The sequence below is a fragment of the Oryctolagus cuniculus genome, chromosome 18 (assembly GCF_051225735.1).
Source record: "Oryctolagus cuniculus isolate XC-2025 breed Fujian yellow rabbit chromosome 18, ASM5122573v1, whole genome shotgun sequence".
NCBI classification, from domain to species: domain Eukaryota; kingdom Metazoa; phylum Chordata; class Mammalia; order Lagomorpha; family Leporidae; genus Oryctolagus; species Oryctolagus cuniculus.
The window spans coordinates 64,505,663-64,529,306 of NC_142884.1; the positions used below are offsets into that span (position 1 = coordinate 64,505,663).

General features: G+C 41.3%; 1 long non-coding RNA gene across 3 annotated transcripts in view; it reads right to left on the minus strand.

The window, feature by feature from the left end:
* LOC127491372 (uncharacterized) overlaps window positions 1-23,644 on the minus strand; it is a 168,091-nt gene that overhangs the window by 30,863 nt on the left and 113,584 nt on the right. The window contains exon 3 of one of the 3 annotated variants that reach the window (XR_016225391.1): window positions 5,849-6,119. The exons of the other annotated variants lie outside the window; for them this stretch is intronic. This is a non-coding gene — a long non-coding RNA (uncharacterized LOC127491372). Of the gene's footprint in view, window positions 1-5,848; window positions 6,120-23,644 lie in introns of those variants that run through there. 3 annotated transcript variants of the gene reach the window in all.

Genomic DNA, 23,644 nt, shown 5'->3' on the forward strand with positions numbered 1-23,644 from the left:
CCAATCATACAGGTGTTAGGCTATTTGATGTTAACTCAAAGCTTACTGTTGGCTGATTTGCTTATTTTTTACTCTTTTCTCTATGTATTGTTTTGAGCTTTAAGAAGTTATTTATGGGGCTGGCGCTGTGGCCTGTTAGGCAAAGCCTCCACTTGTGGTGCTGGCATCCCATATGGGTGCCGGTTCGTGTCCCAGCTGCTCCTCTTCTAATCCAGCTCTCTGCTATCACCTGGGAGGGCAGTGGAGAATGGCCCAAGTACTTGAGCCCCTGCACCCACATGGAAGACTTGGAATAAGCTCCTGGCTTCGGAATGGTCCAGCTCTGGCTGTTATGGCCATTGTGAGAGTGAACCAAGAGATGGAAGACCTTCCTCTCTGTCTTTCTCTCTGTCTGTAATTCTACTTCTCAAATAAATAAATAAAATCTTAAAATAAGTTATTTATCAGGGCCAGTGTTGTGGAGTAGCAGCTCTTGGATGCCAGTATCCCATATGACACAGGTTCATGTCCCCACTGCTCCTATTCTGATCCAGGTCCCTGCTAATGGTATGGGAAAAGCAGCAGAAGATGGCTCAAGTGTTTGGGCCACTGCTATCCAAATGGGAGACCTGGATGAAACTCCTGGCTCCTGGTTTTTGCCTGGCCCAGTACTGACCACTGTGGCCATCTGAGTGAATCAGTGGATGGAAGATTTTATCTCTCTCTCACACTCTTTTTCCCTAACTTGTTCAAATAAATAAGTCCTTTTTTAAAAAGTTATTTATTTGCTTATTTGTCTGAGAGACAGAGGTCTATCCATTGATTCACTCCTCTAACGCTCACAACAGTTGGGGCTGAGCCTGCTCAAGCCAAGAGCCAGAAACTCAACTCCCTGCCAGGACTTAAGCACTTGAGCCATCACCTGCTGCCTTCCAGGGTGTGTAATCAGCAGGAAGCTGAAATCAGGAGTGGAGTGAGGATTCAAACCCAGGCTCTCTGGTGTGGGATGCGGGCATCTCAAGTTACACCTTAACTGTTTTGCCAAATGCCTAACCCCTCCGTGGTTTATTGGGAATACTTTAAAATCCTGTGACTTGAAGTCTACTTATCTTTCCTATGTACCTTTCATTAATCCCATCCAGTGTATTTTTTTTCTTCTCAGACATTAATTATTTCATTTCTAGAAGTCAAATTTGGCTCTTTTAAAAATATCTTCCGTGTCTTTCTCAATTAACTTTTGAAAATATAGAAAACAATCATAATAATTATTTTACTGTCATTTGCTGCTAATTCTGACATCTGATGTAAGTCTTCAGTAGGTTTCAGTTGACTGATCATTCTCATTATGGGTTGTATTTTCTTGCTTCTTTGTGTGCCTAGCAATCTTTGATTGGATATCAGACACTATAAATGTTATCTTCTTGGGTGCAGATATTTTTGTATTCCTATAAATTCCTGTAAGCACTGCTCTGGGATTCACTCAATGTAGCTGGAAATAGTTTGAACCCTTCAGGTATTGTTTTTAATTTTGCTGGGTAGGGCCATAGCACTATTTAGGAATTATTTAAGCTTGTTTTAAAACACAAAAAATAGTTCAGGGGTGTATCTTGTGGCATAGTAAGTTAAACTGCTGCTTTCACCACCCACATCCCATAAGAAACATGCTAGATGGAGTCCTGGCTACTGTACTTCTGATGCAGCTCCCTGCTAATGTGCTTGGGGAGGCAGCAGAGGATGGAAGAAGTAATTGGGTCCCTACTACCCACATGGGAGACCCAGAAGGAGTTTCTGGCTCCTGGCTTTGGCCTGGCCCAACCATGACTGTTGCATACATTAGGGGAGTAACCCAGCAGATGAAAAATCTCTATGTGTCTTTCCTTCTCAATTAGTTTTCCTTTCAAATAAATAAATCTTTAAACATAAATAGAAACCACTTCAATGTATTCCTTTGCAGAGATAAACTTTTTAGTCTAATTTAAATATGGTTTGTGGGAATCCACTTCTTTAAAAGTGTAGCTCTCATTCTAAGATGAATTCATTGCACTGGGTATACTATATAGGAGACTGATAAAAACCAGGTCCCAGCAGGCTAGTCATTTTGCTAAACTAACTTATATCTTCTGTTTGTATGTTTATTTTGGTAACACGTAATTCTTACTTAATTGAAAAAGAAGTGCAATCAGATAAGTCTGCAAGGAAAACCTTAAATAGCCAATAGGTATTCATGAAACTGAACCAGACCTCGTGAAACAGCTGACACTGGCCGAGGTTTTACACACTCTAATTGTGGGGCTTGGAGGCTGGGGAGCAGACAAAAGATCTCTGCTAAGATGCAAAATGGCTAGAACTGAAGTTCTCTTTTAGGATAAAACCGTACAACAAGAATTTTCAGGCAAGAGAATTCAGACTAAGCAAAATAAGGACAATAGGAACCAAAGAAAGAGAAAAAGAAAGTGTGTTGTGAGCCCACATACAACAGAGAGGAGGAAAAGATCAGGAATTTGTAGATTGTGAGACCATATTTCTGATCACTCCATGAAAAACAAAAGAAGCTAGCAGTATCACCGGGGTTCTGAAGTTTAAAAAGTTATCCCAAATGATCTATTCCTCAATTAGCTTGAGCTAATTCACAGAAAAAGAATGTAGTTGAATTTCACTCAAAGTTTTTATAACAAAAAATAGCAAGGAGCAGAATAACATTCCACTAGATAATGAAGGAAAGACATGCCCACAAAATAGACAGAAGTCTTATAGTCTAATATTTAAAAATGAGCTAAGACAAAAACAAATTTTAAAAAGACACAAACAGCAACAAAACTAGAAAAATCTACACAATTACCATTTTTTTTAATCCATTAAAGGGCTGAGATTAGATAACAACAAGGACACCTGAATTTCCTTCCAAGGAAAAGGGGGACTCATGACTGTCTCGCTTCTAGCAGAGCGCAAGCAGCAGCTACTGTAAAAGCCTGTAAGAACTCAACTACAAATTTAATACAATGCCCGAGGGCTGATGCACCAGTTTGGAATAATTGAGGTGGGGAGCAGGTGAGTCTTCAAGTGAGTGTTACAGTCACTTGCAGCTCTTTTCTAAGGGCCTCGAGCAGGTGCTCTAGAAGTATGGGACAGGCCTTCTGGAAGTGATCAGTCTGCAGGGAGATGGGCACTAGCAGCTCCTGGCTCCCTGGACCTTTCTGTCCTACCAAACAGAACTGTCAGAGGGAAGGACAGCCAACATAGGGCTTCCAGGTCACAAGCAGAACACACCTTCTGGCTGGGGGAGAGAAGAGAAGGGAAAAACAAACAAACAAACAACTCTATACTTCTGGGACACGAACAGGGGCAGGAGAAGGCTTTGGGCCCAGAAACCCACACCAATACGCAGCAGGTGTCTACTACTAGTGCAACTACTCAGCCAAGGAAGAGTTTTCTTCCACAGAGAAGGAAAAGGAACACTGAGAAAGGCTTCTTCCCAGGATCAATGTGCCCAGAGTCTTCCTAAGACTGAGGCTGTACGTAGACAAGAAAAACATCCCCCTCTCCTCCCACTATGAGCCTAGCACTGATGGAGAAAAACCTTCTGAAACTCAAGAATCAATCCACAACAGAGCAACAGCACCTGACAAGTAGAGGACTTTGAAGTCGGCCTTATACTACTGAAGTCAACTCTACTGATTCCAACACTTAAAACAGAAAAGGCATATCTGTTTCTGGGATAAGGGCTTTTTACTTTACTCCCTACTGTTCTACACACAACCTCATGAAAAAATAAATAACCAAACAGCATTATTACATATGTAAGAATATGACATCATCTATGAAGTTACTTTAAAAATAACTTAACTAATTAAGGCTCTAGATGCAATTATCAACTCCCAAGGTGTCATGGGATGAATTGCATCCATCATTGCCCTGTAAACTCCCATGTTGAAGTCCTAATCCCCAGTACCTCAGAATGTGACTATATGTGGAGCTAGGCTCTTTCGAGTGATAAAGTGATGTCATTGGGGTGTGACTTAACCCAATATACTCAAAATACACTATAATATAATCTCAAAAATGAGATTAAGAGACAGAAATGCACAGAGGGAAGAGCCTTTGGCTAAGGAGAGAGGCCCAGTGGGTTAAACTAGAACCTGTGACACTGGCGCCCCATAAGAGGACCAGTTCAATTCTGCTCCACTTTTGATCCAGCTCCCTGTTAATATGCCTGGGGAAGCAGTGGAAGATGTCCCAAATGCTTGGGTTCCTTCACCCATGTGGGAAACATGGATGGAGTTCCAGGCTCCTGGCTTTGGGCTGGCCCAGTCCTGGCTGCTGCAGCCATCTGGGAAGTGAAACAGAGGACAGGAGATCCCTCTCTCTGTGTCTCCCTCTCTATGCCTTTCAAATAAATAAATCAATCTAAAGAGACAGAGGGAGGGAGGGAAAGGTAGGGGAGGGAGAAAGGAGGGAGAGAAAGAGAGAGAGAGACTCCCTCAAGGGAAAAAAAAAACAACCTTGCCAATATACTGTCCTTGGACTTGTAGTCTCTAGGCTGTGAAGAAACAAATTTTCATTGTTTAAGCCCCACACTTCCAACTGTGGCATTCATTTCAGCAGCCCAGCCAACTAGTACAGGAGGTATTTAAGAATATTTAACTGCAACTATAGCAGAGGAATGCAATAACCAAAATGTAGAGTCTGTGGAAAACTCTATAGATTAAATGAGTGGATTTCTTTATCAAATAAACTATGAGGAGTTAGAAGGAAACAACCTATACTTTAAACGCTACCTAAAAATTGTAATACAAATGGCAGTGCACTTGGATTTTGATTCAAACTATAATTTTTTTTCAAAATTATGATATTTAAGACAACAAGAAATCTGATGACTAGGAACTTCATAATATTAAGAAATCATAATTGAGGGAGAAGTGGTATGGAAATTGAATTCTGAGGGCTCCAACAATTAGAGGATTCTACCAGGAGATGCTTCACACAAGTCAGGACCCCAAGAGGTTAAATATAACCTTGTCGTTGAGGTAATTCCACAGGCAGAACAGGCTTCTCCCAGACTTCAGTTTGGGGTCAAATTCAAACTTTAAATTTGAGTTTTTGACTGATGGTAGCCCCTGTATCTGACACAGCAAATGTAAAGCTTATCTAGAAGAAGGTACATTCATCATATACCTAAAATGATCTCTTCAGATAAACTTCAGAGTATCCAGCTCACAAACATAAACAAGGACAAAGGAAATTAGACTCTACAAGTGAGTGAGAAACAACTGGTGAGACTTAAATTTTGAAATGATCAAATGCAGATCATTAAATAAGTATGCCAAACATATTTTAATAAAGGAGGGGCCAACACTGTGGCACATTAAAGCCCTGGCCTGTAGTACTGGCACTCTATATGGGCATGAGTCCCGGCTGCTCTACTTCCAATCCAGCTCCCTGCTAATGCACCTGGGAAAGCAGAGGAGGATGGCCAAGTCCTTTGGTCCCTGCACCCACGTGGGAGGCCAGGAGGAAGCTCCTGGCTACGGATTGGTTCAGCTCTGCCACTGCGGCCATTTGGGGAGTGAACCAGGAGATGGAAGACCTCTCTCTCCTTGCTTCTGCCTCTCTCTGTTTCAAATGAATGAAATGATCTTTAAAAAATTAAGGAAAAGCTTGATTTATCTTCACTGGATAAAAATATAACACAAAAATAATTAAAAACACAATAACTGAAATTAAAGATTCAACCAAAGAGTTGGACCTAGAGTAATACTTAGTGAATTGCAAAACATTTCAGTTTACCCAAAAATGCAGGCAGAGAAAAGAAAAAATAGAAAATACAGCTGAAAGAGTAAGAGATTAGACTTTGGTAAAAAGCTCTGAGATATATATTTATTCAGTGTCTCAGAAGCAGAGGAGAAAAAGGATAGTGAAGAAGTGTTTGAAGGGAAAATGGCTGAGAATTTTCTAAGAAAATGAAAGACAGAAATCCACAGTTTCAAAGTCCAGTAGAAGGTGAAAAGAACAAAAGAACTATGCATACACCTCATACTGAAAAGCAGAAACTAAGGCCAGAGCAAGCCTGTTCTTCAAAGAACCTTTAGATAGTCAGCTGATTATGCAATCACAACAGAAGACAACAGAATGGAATCTTCTTCCTGCAGAAAGAAAGAGACTTTTCAATATGCAATCCTTTACTCAGAAAAACACAGATGTAGAATGAAGGCAAAATACACATTTTCAAATGAATACAAAGAGTTGAAGATGTACTTCAGTTTGACGAAAAATGATCCAAGAGAGAAGATCTGGTACAAAAAGACATAAAAATTTTAAAAATATTAAAACTGCACAGTTATCTAAATAAAGATGGTATGCAACATTGTTGTATAGTTTTAAAGGCTATCTAGAATTTAAATATACATTGTTAGCATTTTAAATTAGGAGAGGATTTAAAATCTCCTGAAATTCTTATATTGTTCAGGAAGTAAATATAAGTACTGGGAGCCAACAGGCTTTCACATTTTTTTTTCTTTATTTTTTGTTTGATAGGTAGATTTAGACAGTGAGAGAGAGAGACAGAGAAAGGTCTTCCTTCCGTTGGTTCACCCCCCAAATGGCCACTACGGCCAGCACACTGCGCCGATCTGAAGCCAGGAGCCAGGTGCTTCCTCCTGGTTTCCCATGCGGGTGCAGGGCCCAAGGACCTGGGCCATCCTCCACTGCCTTCCTGGGCCACAGCAGAGAGCTGGACTGGAAGAGGAGCAACCAGGACAGAATCCGCGCCCCAACCAGGACTAGAACCCGGGGTGCTGGGCCACAGGCCAAGGATTAGCCAAGTGAGCCTCGGTGCCAGCCTTCATATGTTAATAATGATGGTTTCACTTCCTTTAAGTTTTATGCATCTATACATTTATATTCAAATACTAAAAATTACAAAGGGAGAGCTGAATATTTAATCAGTTCAATACATGTTCTAAAAATTAAGGCAGCATTCTATTAGAATAAAGCGTTCCTCAAAAAAAAATCACGTAAGAAATACAAATTATTTTGGTACAAAAAATTTTGAAATCTGTGCATTTTCTCTTTTCCAATATGCATTTTCCTTAAACTTTTTGAATATGGGCAGGTTTCACAATTTTTTGTACCAAGATAAATTTTTAATTCCATTACTACAAACTTCTTGGAGAACCACTGTATATCCACTAGTAAAACTGAAACCCTTACGCTTTTAACAGAAGGAACAAATCCTTGAGTACACATGTTTTTACTTGCTTTTCTTAGGACAGATTTATTGAAGTATAATCTACATATAATAAACATCATCCTTTTTAGGTGTGCAATTCTTTAAGTTCTGATAAGTGTATACACTGTGTAATCACACTAAAATCAAAATCAAAATACAGAATATTTCTATTGTCACTAAAAATCTCCAAGCTTTGTTGTTAATCCTCTTCCAATCCCCGGTCTGAGTAACCACTGATCTGTTTTCTTTTCCATAGGTTTGTCTTTTATAGAATACAATATAAACAGAATTATACAGTGTGAAGCCTTTTGTGTCTGGTTTCTTTCACTAAGTTTAAGACTTTGGAGATTCATCCACGTTGTTACATGTATCAGTAGCTACTTTTTATTGCAGAATAGTGTTTCATTGTGTGGCTATACCATGATTTAGCTATCCATTCATCAGATGCTAGATATTTTGGTTTTTTCCAGTGTTTGACAATTTTTAATAAAGCTGCTTTTCATGTATAGATCTTTGGGTGAACATCTTTTCATTTCTCTAAAATAAATATCCAGGCATGGGGTCTCTGGATCATGTAGTAAGCTTAACATATGATTTTATAAGCGCCTTCCTGTGGTACATGGACTCTAAGATAACTCCAAATTATCCTAGTCTCTGAGAATTTATGGTTTTATGTAATCCCTCCCCACGAGTGTGGCTGGGACCTATAATTTGCTTCTAACCAATGAAATATAGCAAAGGTAATGAGCTATCCCTTCCATGACTAGATTACATAGGATGGTGACTTCTTTGTTACTAGCAGACTCTATTATCTCTCTTCTTGGCTTTGATGAAGTTAGCTGATATATTGCGTGGTCCATTGACAAGAAACTGAGGGCAACCAACAGGCTGCTGTGAACTGAGGCTTTCAATCTGACAGCTGCCAAGAAGTGAATCCTATCAACACCCACAGGAGCTTGAAAGAGGATCCTTCCCTATCTGAGCCTCAACGGAGACCTCCAAATGAGACTGACAGCTTGACAGCACTCTTGTCAGAGACCCTGAAGCAGAAGACCCAGTATGATAATAAATGTGTGTTGTTCTGGACTGTTAAACATGTAACATTTCTTATGCAGCAACTGATAATTAGTACACACCCTAACTGTTTCCTAAAAGGATCATGCCATTTTGTACTTCCACTAGCAAAAAATGAGAGTTCCAGTTGCTTTGCACACTGGAAGAGTTTGATATTGAAAGGTTTTGTCAATTATAACATTGGTATCCCATTTTAACTCATTTCCTTTATGACTAAAAATTTAGATAATTTATTCATGTGTTTATTTTTCAACTACCTTATTACCAATGTATTTTAAAGAACAAAAGCTTTAAATTTCAAGTCCAATTTGTCAGCTTTTCTTCTGTGGTATTTATTTTTGGTGTCTTAACTAAGACGTCTTCATTAACCAAATATTTTCTCCTACCTTGTCTTCTAGAAATCTTAGTTTGAGGTTTTACATTTAGGTCTAAGAGTCATTTTGAGGTTTTGTTCATCATGTGAAGAACAGATGGGAGGGCACACTGTGGTACATGGGGTTAAGCTGCCACCTGTAGTTACCAGTGTCTCATATGGGGGCCAATTTGAGTCCCAGCTATTCCACTTCCAATGCAGCTCCCTGCTAATGTGCCTGGGAAAGCCGCAGCAGATGGCCTAAGTACTTGGGCCCCAACCATCTATGTGGGCAACCTGGTTGATGAGACTCCTGGCTGCTGTCTGCAGCCTGGTCCAGCCCTGGCCATTGTGGCCATTTGGGAAATGAAACAGCAGGTAGAAGATCAATCACTCGCTCTTTCTCTTCATCTCTCTCTAACTCTGCCTTTCAAATAAATAAATCGTTAAAAAAAAAGATTGGGGTTCATCATCATTTTTTTCATTTATGAGTTGATATCCAATTTTCCCAGTACTAGTTGTAGAAAATATTATAAATCCTCCACTGAATTATCTTGGCATCTTTGTTAAAAATAAGTTGGTCACATATATCTGGAACCATCCTGGACTCTTACTTATGTCTCTCTCTATCCAAGCCAACACCATATTGTCTTGATTACCATAGCTATGTCAGAAGTCCTGAGATACTGTAAGTTTTCTAATTTTGTTCTTTTTCAAAATCATCACTTCCCTCCAAGACTGAATGTCATATCAATACAAACTTCAATGACCTAATTCTAAAATGCATATGAAATAAAACAGACCAAGAAACACTCTACTAATCACAAAAAAGAAACAAGGTGTGATATTTTCTACAACCAGTTACTAAGACATGTTACAGAGGTAATTGAAAGAGTATAAACAACGCATACATGAGCAAACAGAACAAAAAGGATGGAACCCCAAATCAGACCCACATATATGTGGATAATTAATCTATGACAAAAGTAGCAATTTTAAGTGGTGTGAAAAGAATGAATCTTTCACAGGATGTACTGGAAAACTGAGTATCCTTGTGTGAAAACGTGTAATACCAAACTAATGTAGTATCAGTTTCAGGTAGACAATATAACTAAAATCTGTTTGGGTAAAATAACTAAGCTTTCAAAAGACAACATATAGAAGAACAATTTCAAGACCTTGGAGTAGAAGTAAATGTCTGTTAAAAATCATTTATGACAAAGAAATGCTGAGAAATGTGACTATATTAAGAACCTTTTCAGCATACCAAAAGACAGCTTAAAGAATAGGAAATGTGGCCGGCGCCTCAGCTCACTAGGCTAATCCTCCACCTAGTGGTGCCGGCACACTGGTTCTAGTCCCGGTCGGGGCACCGGATTCTGTCCCGGTTGCCCCTCTTCCAGGCCAGCTCTCTGCTGTGGCCAGGGAGTGCAGTGGAGGATGACCCAAGTACTTGGGCCCTGCACCCCATGGGAGACCAGGAGAAGTACCTGGTTCCTGCCATTGGATCAGCGCGGTGCGCCAGCCGCAGCGCGCTGGCTGCAGCGGCCATTGGAGGGTGAACCAACGGCAAAGGAAGACCTTTCTCTCTGTCTCTCTGTCTCACTGTCCACTCTGCCTGTCAAAAAAAAAAAAAAAAAAAGAATAGGAAATGCAAGCCATAGAGTAGGAGAAAGCAATTACAACATGTGCAACTAGCAAGGCTTATTATTCAGGATGTACAAAGAACTCCTACAAGTCATTAAGAAAACAAGAGACTAGTACATAAATGAGCAAAAACCCTGAACAGGCATTTCACAAAAGAAAAAATTCAAAAAGTTCAATTAACATATGAAAAGATGCTGAATCTCCTCAGTAATCAGGAAAATACAGATTAAAAACACCATGTAATAACTACTATACATCCACCAGCTTAGATAAAAATCTGATAATACCAAGTAATGGTGTAGATTTGGAGCAGCAAGCACTCTCATAAACTAATGGTAGCACTGTAAATTAGATACTATAGCATCACTAAAGATGGAGATATGGATACCATATAATCTAGCAATTCCAATCCTATTTGTTTACCCCAGAGAAATTCACTAACATATTCTACACACAATATAAAACATTCTTCCTAGCAGCACTTTTTGTAAAGGACCAAGGTTGAAAACATTAATTTTATAAAGTTATACCCCCCCCTTTTTTTTTTAAGATTTATTTACTAGAAAGTCCATATGACAGAGACAGAGAGAGAGAGAGGCTGTCCATTCACTGGCTCATACCCCAAATGCCTGCAACAGCTGGGACTGGATCAGGCCAAAGCCTAGCGCCAGGCACTCCAGCCTGGACTTGAAATGGCACTCTGGGGGCTGGTACTGTGGCACAGTGGGTTAATGCCCTGGCCTGAAGCACTGGCATCCCATATGGGTGCTGGTTTGAGACCTGGCTGCTCCACTTCTGATCCAGCTCTCTGCTATGGCCTGGGAAAGCAGTAGAAGATGGCCCAAGTCCTTGGGTCCCTTGCAGCTGAGTGGGAGACCTGGAAGAAGCTCCTGGCTCCTGGCTTCGGATTGGCACAGCTCTGGCCGTTGCGGCCAATTGGGGAGTGAACCATTGGATGGAAGACCTCTCTCTCTCTCTCTCTCTGCCTCTCCTCTCTGTGGAACTCTGACTTTCATATAAACAAATCTTAAAAAAAAAAAAAAAGAAAGAAAGAAATGGCACTCTGACAAGGGGTGCAGGGATCCTTAGTGTCAGCTAAGCCCACTGCACCCAAACACCCACCCCACTTTCATGCATCTTTTCATACTTCATTACAGCATGTGTTTCGCCAAGAAAATTTCAGCAAGGTTAAAACAAAATCCACACAAATTGCAAGACTTCCCTACTGGAGCTTTTTACTTTGAAAATTCATAAAACAGGAAAAGATATCCTGTGATTTCAACACTGTATTGTGAGGAAGGACATTTATAATTATTAATTGGAAGTGGGATCTCACAGCATACCTGTGGGAACATGTACACACATATTCATGTGCACAAACCCACACAGAAACACATGGAGAGGGGGAGAAAAGGAGAAAGAAAAGCAAGCAAGCTAAAGAGTGTGAGTATGGCACTCAGATTCAGAATAGGGTTTGAGACAGCAGGGTGAAGATGAAGCCAGAGAACAGAATGAGCAACCTGGGGATGAAAACAAGAGCGTGTATGGTGAGCCTGGAAGAAAGAGGATGAAGTGAAGTGTTTTCAGCTGAATCATTTCTAACTGCTGCATAGGTTGTTCTTTCTTCCATTTTTCTAGCATTAAAACATTATTAAAATTTTACTCAGTGACTAAACATATTACTAAATAAGAACCTCTTTCTGATTGTCTCTATTTTTCCTCCTGTGAGTACTGTCATCCAGAAAAGCTGGGTACAAAAGAACCCCATAGTAATTCACTTACAGTAATCTAAAGGAACAGAAGTTTTTCAGAAAGACCTTAAGCTCTACAGTGTGTCACCCACTTCATGATTCTTGTATTTAAGTGAAATGGGTGGTAGTAAATCTTCAGGTTTATGGGCAAGAAATGCCTTTATCGCCAATAAACATCAGTTTCAAACCAAAAGTAGCTCAGTAACATTCTTTTACATATTGTCAAATTACCTGTTAGATTCCCAAACCAAAGTAACTATTCATCCCTAGTGTGTAAGTTTACTATGGCATCACTGTACCAAAAATGGTTAAAACCAGGAATGTGACCTGATAAAATTTGGTCCAAAGAAGTAAGTTGGAGCTATAGGAAGCAAGGTGTATATTCAAACCGCTTCTTTATTGAAATAAGCTTGATATGTATAGGTTTTCTTGACCCACTGTGATATTAGGATCATCTGGTATGACATATAATTTTTGTTTTGTAATGGTTTAAATAATCTTTTTTTAAAAGGTTTATTTTATTTATCTGAAAGTCAGAGTTAGAGAGAAAGAGAGAGAAACAGAGAGAGCTTCCATCGCAGGTTCATTCTCCAAATGGCAGCAACAGCCAGGGTTGGGGTAGGCCAAAGCTAGGAGGCAGGAGCTTCTCTGGGTCTCCCATGTGGGTGCAGGGGCCCAAGCACTTGGGCCATCTTCCACTGCTTTTCCAGGTGTATCAGCAGGGAGCTAGATTGGAAGTGGACTATCCAGGACTAGAACCGGCACCCATATGGGTGCAGCAGCTTTGAATGTTGCACTACAACACCAGCTCCGTTAAATATTTTAAAACACATCTTAGAGGCCAGCACTGAGGCATGGTGGGGTAAGCCACTGCTTGTGATATCAACATCCCATATTAGAGTGCTAATTCAAGATCTACTTGCTCTTCTTCAAATCCAGCTTCTTCTAATGCACTTGGGAGGCAGCACATATGGCCTAGGTACTTGGGCCCCTACCACCCACATGGGAATCCCAAATGGACTTCCAGGATCCTGGCTTTGGCCTGGCCCTGCCCTGGCCATTGCTGCCATTTGTTGGGAGTAAACCTGTGGATAGACTTCTCTTTCTCTCTTTAACTCTGTCTTTCAAATAAATAAATATTTTTTAAAAAGAATGACATTCATCATAGCTTTTTCTTTATTTTTGAATTTAAAGGTTTATTCAGTATAAAGACTGATTGTGTTAGCACTAAGAAATTCTAAATTCTTAGCAAGAATTTACAAATTCCTTCCTATACTTCTATACTTAAATACAACTCTCACAGCTAAAATTTATGAAGGTGAGTACTCAATATCAAAGCATATTATTTTATTGAATTTTAGGTTTGGACTCAGAACTTAAGCTGTGCTCTTCTCTACTGAGTGCATTACTGCAGATTCTTGGCTGATATGGTAGAGAATTTTGTCAATGGTCACTGCCCCTTTGGAGACAAGTAACATCCAAAGGCTGAGTATATATATTTTTAAATAACCACCTCGATTTTGTCTTCTCCCTGCTGTAACTGAGAAATTATGAATGATGTCACTGTACAATAGGGCCCGCTCTGATTGCCCATGAACAACTCTGGCAACAATATGAGATATCCTCACCTGAAAAGCAACGAGTTCTTCAGGACCCTAGGAATGGCAGCCAAAGGGGTGTCAACAGCAATACCAAACACAGGAAAGATAATACAAGAGTGCCTCAGAAAATTCACAGAAAAGGAAATTAAAAGATAAGTTTATTTGGGAGCATAAAAGTTTGCAATCCATGCAGATTTTTCATGAAACATATTTTCCATGAACTTCAATTTGAAGACTCTTCCACATGCAATGATTTTAATTTTTTTTTTGATCAAAATAACCTTATCTTTTCATTCCCATTCCCACAAATTTTCTGAAGTCCCCTCATAGAATAGTCTGGGACATTAAGGATATCCACTTTGGGTTAAATTTGATAGCTCTCCTAATAGGGCAAAGCATTAAAAAAAAAAAAAAAAGGCCGGCAGCTATACTAAGAAGAATGGATTATCACGTCTAATTATGTGAGAGTTTTGCTAGCATTACCTACTTAAAGGTTCCCTTTCTTCAGATAAAAACCCCTTCAAGTCATTAATGTGTTTTGACAGGATACCTGCTGAAGTATTGCAAGATACCAATGAGAAAGCTCTTCCTTGGTCTTATTAACAAATTGTCCCAATAGTCGTCACACACAAATAGGAAGTGACTAACACACTGTCGCTGCCCTTTATTCACTTCTGTTGGTGGCTTCTTTGGACCTTTTCTAGAATACATCAACCGCTCAGCACCTTCCATTCTGTGCAGAAATGAGGACTAAAGAAGTGGAGGGGATCCTTGTATGACTTTCATCTTCTCAGAGTTCCTCTGTTTACAAAAGCAAACAATTTGAGAGACTGTAAAACTTGAAAAAGAGTGCGGTATCTGTGTATGAGGTCCCCAGAGAGGCCATTTAGTGTATCTGTCTGTCTTAGGACAAGAACAGCTCTTCAAGGTGTCTGAAAGAAAGGTGAAGGTCTTAATCTCTGCATGGACTGGTCCTCGATGTGGGCATATGCATAGTGTCTAGCTCTTTTGATATCTTGCCTGGGAACAAAATTTTGTCAGCTGTGCAGGAACCAGGTTACCATGAAACATAGTGAAATAACCCATAAAGCATTACTATTTATCAGGCAGAGCAAAGTAACCGTTTCCTTTAAATCTGCTTTTTTTCCTTGCTTTTTTCTTACCTAACCAGCTCTTCAACCTGGGCTGGAACTGATTCGGCCTTTACAACACTCTGTTACTGTTTGTTCTTTTCTCTAATAAGCACAATGGTTTACTCCCTTTCGAGGCGGGGCTCCATGTAATGAGTCAGTGCTTCTGTTAACTCCAAGAACTCTTAATTATTTCCACCATTTTCTCCATGTGTTTCCTTCGCTGACTGTGTGAATCAGAGGCAGGCTGCTGGCTGTCAGAGACTGGAAAAGTCACTGGCTTTCCTTGTTGGCAGAGAACTGAATTCTGCTGCGTCTATTCATGGATGGAGTATCCCGTCTCAGAGTTTGTGCAGTGCCTTCTGTTTTCAGTTTACTGGTGAACGGGGCACATCATAAGAACTTGGAGTGCAGCGAAAGCCAAATCAGACTTGACAGAAAATTATTAGCAGGGTACAGAAGGAAAAAAGATCCCCCTTCCTTTCTGTAATCAGGTTAATATGTGCATGGAATGTTTCACTTAAAAAGGTAGTGTGTTTTGGCAAAGCTGGTTTCTTAAGTAGAATTTCAGTTCCCATTATGCGAGGCTATCCATTGCCGCGCTGGCAGGGCCTTTGATCAGTGAACTCAGTGGGGGAGAAGGGCACAGGCACATTAATAACTTCAACATGTGGCCCTTCGGCCCAGCTGTACCCTCGACTTGGAAACAGGCCAACTGGAAAGGGGTTTCTCAACATGACCTGCATATGCATATTTTGGAAAGGGGAAAAGGGAAGGCAAGGGCTCAAAGAAGGAAATAAAACCAGATTTTATGGTAGTTCCTCGTCTTGTCCCTGTTACCTATTTGGGGCATTCTGCTACTACCAATTTGGAGCCTATGGACTCTGGCTCCATCCTCAACTTTTACTATCCTGATTCCTAATGTTTTCAAGATTAAAGCTGCTGTTTTAATTTACATACCAGCTCAGGACAAGGTTGGAGAGAGGCAGGAGAGGTAAGAGTCTGTAGGGATGAGAGATTAATGGGAACCAGGTGCCTGAAATAATAGCCCAGGGTCCATTTTGCCAGAACTGTCTCTTTTGCCCTTTCCCCCGTATTGGTATTTTTTGACTGTTTTATTTTTAACAGTCATGGCTTTGGGCCCCATTACATTTCCCCTGCAATCTACAGCCTACCTTGCTCCTTTAGTGTGTGTGTCCCTATATTATTCCTTTCGTTTTCTTCATCAAGGATGTTCACTTTCCTGTCCGGATGCAACCCTGCCACATCCTGAAAAGGCTGCTAGTCTACATCATGGTCATAAGCAGACTTGACTTCTTTTCACAAGTGTCTTTGCATCAACAGCCTTCACCGACCTTCACCTCTTATTCTCTCTCCCTTCTCCTCTTCCTTCTTAACTCTTAGAATATTAGCATTTGCCTGATCCATACTTTCCATGCTTCCAGTTCTCTAACTGCCTGATAACAACTTGTCACACTGATTAGCAGGGAATGGTCCCAAAGGTGCGATGTGTTACCTGAGGGCACTGCACAAGTTCAGACACAAATCTGATTTCTGTAACAAAGGCCAAAATAACAATCGCTTAAACAAGAGAGCAGCTGAGTTGTGTCTCATGTGACCCTCCAAGCATTAGCCACACGGGGCTGCAAAGGTAAATCCTGCATGGTACGGACCCCGAGTGCCATCCTTTTGCTTTCTCAGTTTCAACACAAAGTCTGCATTTTCTAGCCTTGGAATGCTTCTTCAGCCCCTGTGCCCATGTGCACAGAAAGTGAGAGGAAGAGTTCATTTTAACAGTGCTAGGTTATAATCATTATTTCTCATATTCTGATGCCCTGAATCTAAGCATTTAGGCACATTTACTTGCCAAGAAGAACTGGAATATGATTTCTCTGTTTTCTTTGCCGCAGAAATCTACTTATTAGCATTCTGTCTCAGACAACAATGGGGGTTATGAAATTGAGAAATAGTTATAAAACTCAACCAGTATAGATATGCAGTCTTCTAGGAAAAAGTGAGGACAACAGAAAAGAACAGGTAATAACAGTGTGATGGTCATGTTTTCTTTTTTAACTACTGTTCTCTGATCATCTCACTCACTTATTCATTCAAGAAACCAAGCATGCCATGACTGTACAAGGCTCTGAGCTTACAAAAGTGCTCCCAATGTAGACCTTGCCTTAATGTTTTTTCCTGCAGACATGTGGAGGCACCAGGCAGGAACACAGATTTGCATGGACATGGTGTGTTGAAGAATGGGGAGACTTTCATAAGACGCTGGTCAAAGGCTTCCACAGCTGATGAAGGGGAAGAAAGCCAAATAGAAATGAGAAAATAAAAAGCCTTACATGTCAGTATAGGGGCATTCAAATTTACCCTAGGAAAGCAATAGTGAGAGACTAAAGATAAATTAGCAGGAAATACATGAATGGATTTTGTTTTTAAAGGTATGATTTCTCTATAAAAGCGATGCTTGATCTGTTTGACTACATGAAAAATATGCTGACACAAACATGAACAAAATCAAAACACAAATGACAAAATGAGAAAAGTACTATCCACACTTGTAACAGACAAGGGGCTAATTTCCTCACATAATAAATCAAAACAAACAAACAAACAAAAAACTAATGACCAGGAGTCCAAGAGAAAAGTATGCAAAAGATTTGAAAAAAATTACTAATGACTTTCAAATATAGGAAACAAGCTCAATTTCATTTTAAGCAAAACAAACACTTGATATATTACATACAAAGTTTGCTAATACACCTTACTGGTGAGGGTTTCTGCAAACAGGCACTCAACACAAAAAGTGTTAGTTCAAAATGAAAGATTTTAAATTAAAACAAAGTTAATCCCCACTGTGGAAAAAGCCTCTAAAAAGCGCCCTCATTAATTCCTGCTTCCTGACATTGACGTCTTTGTGTAAAGCCCACCCCTTCACAGTGGGCTGGACACAGTGATGATGATGTTCTGCTTTTTTTAAGAACTGTTACTGGAAAGGCAGAATGACAGAGACAGGGGAAGAAGGAGAAGTGAGAGTGAGAGAGAGAGAGAGAAATCTTCCATCTACTGTTTCACTCCCCAAACGTTCTCAACAGCCAGGACTGGGACACCCTGAGGCCAGGAGCCAGGATCACATGGGTGTCGGTGACTCAAGCGCCTGACCCATGATCTGCTGCCTTCCAAGGCATATTATTAGGGAACTTGGACCAGAAGCAGCAGAGTCAGGATTCTAACCAGCACTCTGACTCGGGATGCAGGCATTGAAAGTGACCACTCATCCCACAACGATTCTCTTCTAGTCCAAAGAATCTAACAAAAGACAAAGAGGTTATTCTGAAGTTAAGTTACAAAAGGACAGTGGCTTCCAATTTGCTCATTCTGACCTGACTCTTGCCCTCTTCCTCACTCTGAGGAATGCCCGTTGTTGAGTGCTTTTGTGGAAAAGTCCACACAGAAAGAACTGATGTCTCTAGGCAAGAGTCAATGAAGACTGGAGGCCTCCCAACAGCCAGGTGAGTCTGAGGGAGACTGTAGCCCCAGATGACATTTTGATTATAGCTTTAAAGAGCCTGAGGATCTGGCTTACACACCCTTGATCCCTGCCCAGAGAAACAGAAATATAAATGTGTTCTGTGGAGGCCACTACGCTTTGCAACAGTCCGTCACACAGCAATAGATAACTAACATGGATTTTAGTACCAGGAAATGGGTTGCTGCTTTGGCTGTGGAACCAGGCGGTGGGCAGTGGCTGGGAAGATTCTGAGGAGCTTAAAGGAAAGTTCACAGGGTTAGCGCTGTGGCACAGCGGGTAAAAGCCCTGGCCTTCAGTGCTGGCATGCCATATGGACACTGGTTCTAGTCCTAGCTGCTCTACTTCTGATACAGCTCCCTACTACTGTGCCTGGGAAAGCAATAGAAATGCACCCAAGTGGGAGACCTGGAAGAAGCTCCTGGCTCCTGGCTTCAGCCTGCCCAGCCCCAGCTGCTGCAGCCATTTGGGGAGTGAATCAGTGAATGGAAGACCTCTCTCTCTCGATCTCTCTCTATCTCTCTAATTCTACCTTTCAAATATATTAATCTTTTTTTTTAAAGAAAGCTTAAAGTGATGTGAAGACACATAAGAGAAATTTCACCTTTGAGAAAGTTGCTGGTAAAGGCACACAAGAAAACGAGGAACATTTTATGGGAAAGTAGTGGAAGTGGGATCCTTTGTAAGCATTGGTGGGAAGCTTAGCAGTATAACGAGCACTCAAACAGTATTTTACACTTTATGTTCTGTGTGGGTGCAAACTGTTGAAATCTCTACTTAATATATACTAAATTGATCTCCCGTATGTAAAGAGAATTGAAAATGAATCTTGATGTGAATGGAATGGGAGAGGGAGCAGGAGATGGGAGGGCTGCGGCGGAGGGAAGTTATGGGGGGGGAAAAACCATTGTAATCCATAAGCTGTAATTTGGAAATTTATATTTATTAAATAAAAGTGAAAAAAAATAAAGTGATATGAAAGGGGCCAGTGCTGAAAAAAAAAAAAAAAAAAAAAGAAAGCTTAGCAGTAACAACGGCCTTCAGTAATAAGGCAAGCAGGATATGGGTTGAAAGATCTCTGTAACCTAGCTGAAATACCCAAAGTTAAGTTACTGCCTACTTTTTTTCTTGCTGTTTATGAGTAAAATCAGCAAAATCTGAGAGCAGGAAGAAAACTGGAAGGAATAATGGTTAAACAAAAAGCAATCAGAACTGGAAAACTGGGAATATGGCACAGTAAGGAGCCTCAGGAACTGGTCTCCCTACCTAGAAAACATTTGGCCCGGCAGTCTCTCTGAAGTAACTATTTTGAAACTGTAGTCCACCAGAAGGTTTGCAACTTCCAACAGAAGGTTAGGACCTTAAATTTCGGTCAGTTTCAGTTCCCAGTTTGCTAACAGCCCATTGCCCACCTTTGTAGTCCCATCACAGGCCACTGTCTGCCTTCCAGCAGCAGCTGGGGGGTGGGGGCAAAAAGAACTTCTCCTTGTATACAAGGATCTGCACTCTGATGGGTGATTGCATCTTCTGATCACAGAGGAGCAGATACAGACAGGAGAAGCCATTGTTTCAGTCCTTACCACCACTGCTAACAGCCCTCTGGAAGAAGCAACTTCTAGGAGATTTAAAAGGCTGGAACATTTCCTCCCTCCACTTTTATCTTCACCATTTTAGGAGCCAAATATTTAAGGACTAGAATTTTCAAAAGCAACTGTAAATACAAGAGAATTTAGAAAGTAGCTACACATATCCAAGGAAAGGGTACAGGCTCAGAAAAAGAACATTTGAGAAGGGATTAAATTTACACCTCAGGCTGATCCTGGCACAGAGACAGACTACAGTGCCTGCCTGCACCCGTTCTCCTTACCCACCCTCCTAAGCAAATCCTAAGAAAGGGGGAACCTGACTTCCAGAAATTTCAATTTTAATAATTAAAAAGCTTAAAAAGAAAGAGGAAATCACAGCTCATTCAAAGGAAAAAATAAATCTACAGAAACAAATCATTCTTGAAAAGGAACAGATGTTGGAATTACCAAAGACTTCAAAACAACTTCAAAACAAAAGGTGCTCAAAAAACTAGAGGAAGACATGTGAAAAAAATTTTAAGTTATTAATAAAGTAGAAATTTCAATAAAGAAATATAAAATACTGTTTTAAATTGGCCTGAAAAGCACAATAACTGAAATGAAAAATTCACTAAAGGGAGTAAAAAGATTTCAGAAGGCAAAACAAAGAATTGGCAAACGTGAAGAGACATTAAATTGTTGAGACTCAGGACAGAAAATATAGAAGAAAAGGACACAGCTTGGGTTGCAGCTCAACACATGGAACCTCACAATTTGGGGCGAGAAAGGAACAGAGATTATCTGAAGAATTTAGAGCTAAAAATTTGACTAAAATTACAGATATAGACATTCAAGAAACTCAGTTATCACCAACAGAATGAACCTGAAGAGGCTCATGCAGAAATCCATTATAATCAAACTATCAAAGCCAAAGACAAAACCGGCAGTGCAATACAAGAGAAGCAACTCATCACAGGCAAGTAATCCTCAATATGACTACAGGAAGATTTTTCATCAGAAACCTTGGCGGCCAGAAGGCAGTGAGCTGGTCACATTCAACATGCTGAAAGAAAATCTATCAAATCAAGGATTCTATCTCCAGCACTGGCGTTGTAGCGTAGCAGGTTAAGCTGCTGTCTGCAGTGCTGGGATCCCACATGGGTGCCGCTATAAGTCCCAGATGCTCCATTTTTGATCCAGCTCCCTGCTAATGCACCTGGGAAAGCAGCAGAAGATGGCCCAAGTGTTTGGGCCCCTGCACCCATGTGGGAGACCTGGAAGAAATTCTTGGCTCCTGGCTTTGGCCTGACCCAGCCCCAGCTGTTGTAGCCATTTGGGGGGTGAACCTGCAGGTAGAAGACCTTTGTCTGTGTCTCTCTGCCCCCCACCCTGTAACTCTGCCTTTCAAATAAATAAAATAAGTCTTAAAAAAAGAGAATTCTATCTTCAGCATAACTGTCCATTAAATGTAAAGGAAATAGGAACACACATGCAGATAAACAAAAGCTGAGAAAGTTCATTATCACTAGACCTGCCCTTCAAGAAATGGTAAAGGGAGTCCTTCAGGTTGAAATTAAAAGAAACTAGAAAGTAGGAGCTGATGTTGTGGCTCAGCAGGTTAAGCTGCCACCTGCAATGCCTGAATCCCACATGGGCACCAGTCTGTATCCCGCCTATTCCACCTCCAATCAAGCTCCCTGCTAATGCTCCTGGGAAAGCAGCAGAAGATGGCCTAAGTGCTTGGGACTCTGCAGCCATGTGGGAGACCCAGAAAAAGCTCCTGGCTCCTGCCTTCAGCTTGGCTTTTAGTCCTGGCCACTGAAGTCATTTGGGGAGTGAACCAGCAGATGGAAGATATCTCTGTCTCTCTTCACTCTTTGAAATAAGTAGTTAAAACATGGGGAGGGGAGCGGAGCGAAGAGGAGGGGAGGGGCGGGGCTAGGAGATCCAAGATGTCTGAATAGGATATAGCCACACTAACTTAAGCTGCTCTGGATATGAAAAGAACAAAGGAAGGACCACTTTTGTAGGTAGGGGTCTGACTGATGGAAATTTTCAGCAATGAAGACTCTGTGGGGCAAGAGGTGAGAAGACAGAGATACCACTGCAGTTTGCTGCCAGCGGCGAGCTGCCGTCTTACCACGTCAAGGTAGGAAGAAATTGCTGCATGCCCCACCACTGCTCACTGTTTTAGCTGAGAGGGAATTCTGCAGTCACCCACCTTTACTTCAGCCTGCAGAACTGACTGGGAACTGAGCAACTGCTGGTCTTGGAGCAGGGTACTATACATCACTCCCACAGGTGCTATACTTGGTAGCAAAAAGACAGGCAGTGTGCCTCTGTTCTGCTCCTATCAGCATCACAGTCACAGTCAGGGCAACATGTGGGGCAAAGGATGGATCCCCTGCAGCCTGCAGCTGTGCGAGTTTTGGGGCATCAGCCCCAGAGCTATGCTCACCTCTCTGTGTGAGCCAAGGGCATTCACCTTTGCTTCTGGGAGCACATACCAGAATCAGCCCACAAAGAAATCTGCTGCCACCCTGGAAAATCTGAGTAATGACTCCCCTGTACCCTGCAACATGAGGACTGTAACAATCTGTCCCAAATTTCTCAGTGCCACTGTCTCAGGTGTCCACCTGTCTGGACTCATACCCTTCAGAGTAAAATTTCCTATATACTTTATAGTCACAATGCAGCGCTGGAACAGGCTTCAGTTCACATCCCCTAGCCCTAGGACTAGGGCTGTTGGCATTATAAGCCACAGCACCAGCTGGATGCTCTTGACAGGGACCTGAGGAAGGGCCCATCCATATCACACAGTTCTAGAGCCACAGCAATTGATGCCACAAGTCAGGCTTGGCAGTAGGACAAGGGGACAGTCACCCTTTTTTCTCCCAGCACCAAGAACAAGGCCCTGGCTACCACATTCATGAAGACACTGACACCGAACTCTCTGTGGACCAAATTTACAGACCCAAGGAAACCGTTATTTATCTCAAAGTCACACTTCTATCTCTATGAAATGCAGCAAACTAGACCACTATGTCACTTATAGACACCACAGGCACTGATTAAGACAAAAGAAATCACTCACAGACTACACATCTAGGCTCACCTAGAACCAAAGCCCAAACGACAAACCAAGTAATACCCTGCATTCCAACTAAATCATCAAGTCTTTTACAATAAAACCTACTCCATAAAGAAGAAGGCATGAGTATACCAAATGGGCAGACATCAACATACAGACACAGGAGACATGAAGAAGCAATGTAGTATGATACCTCTGAAAAGAACACAATAGTCCTGCAGATTTAGATCCTGAACTGAAGGAAATCTTCAAAATGACAGAGAATTCAAAATAATGATTTTGAGGAAACTCAAAAGAATACAGACAGATTAAAGAAATGAGGAACTCATGAGTGAAAATATTACTAAGGAGGTAGTAGTCATTAAGAAGAACTAAATAGAAATTTTGGAGATGAAATCTTCAATCAGTGAAATAAATACACTTAAGCTGGTGCCGTGGCTCACTAGGCTAATCCTCTGCCTGCGGCACTGGCACCCCAGGGTTCTAGTCCCAGTTGGGGCACTGGATTCTGTCCTGGTTGCTCCTCTTCCAGTCCAGCTCTCTGCAGTGGCTCAGGAAAGCAGTGGAGGATGGCTCAAGTACTTGGGTCCTGCACCCACATGGGAGACCAGGAGGAAGCACCTGGCTCCTGGCTTCGGATTGCCACAGTGCGCTGGCCGCAGTGTGCTGGCCGTAGCGGCCATTTGGGGGGTGA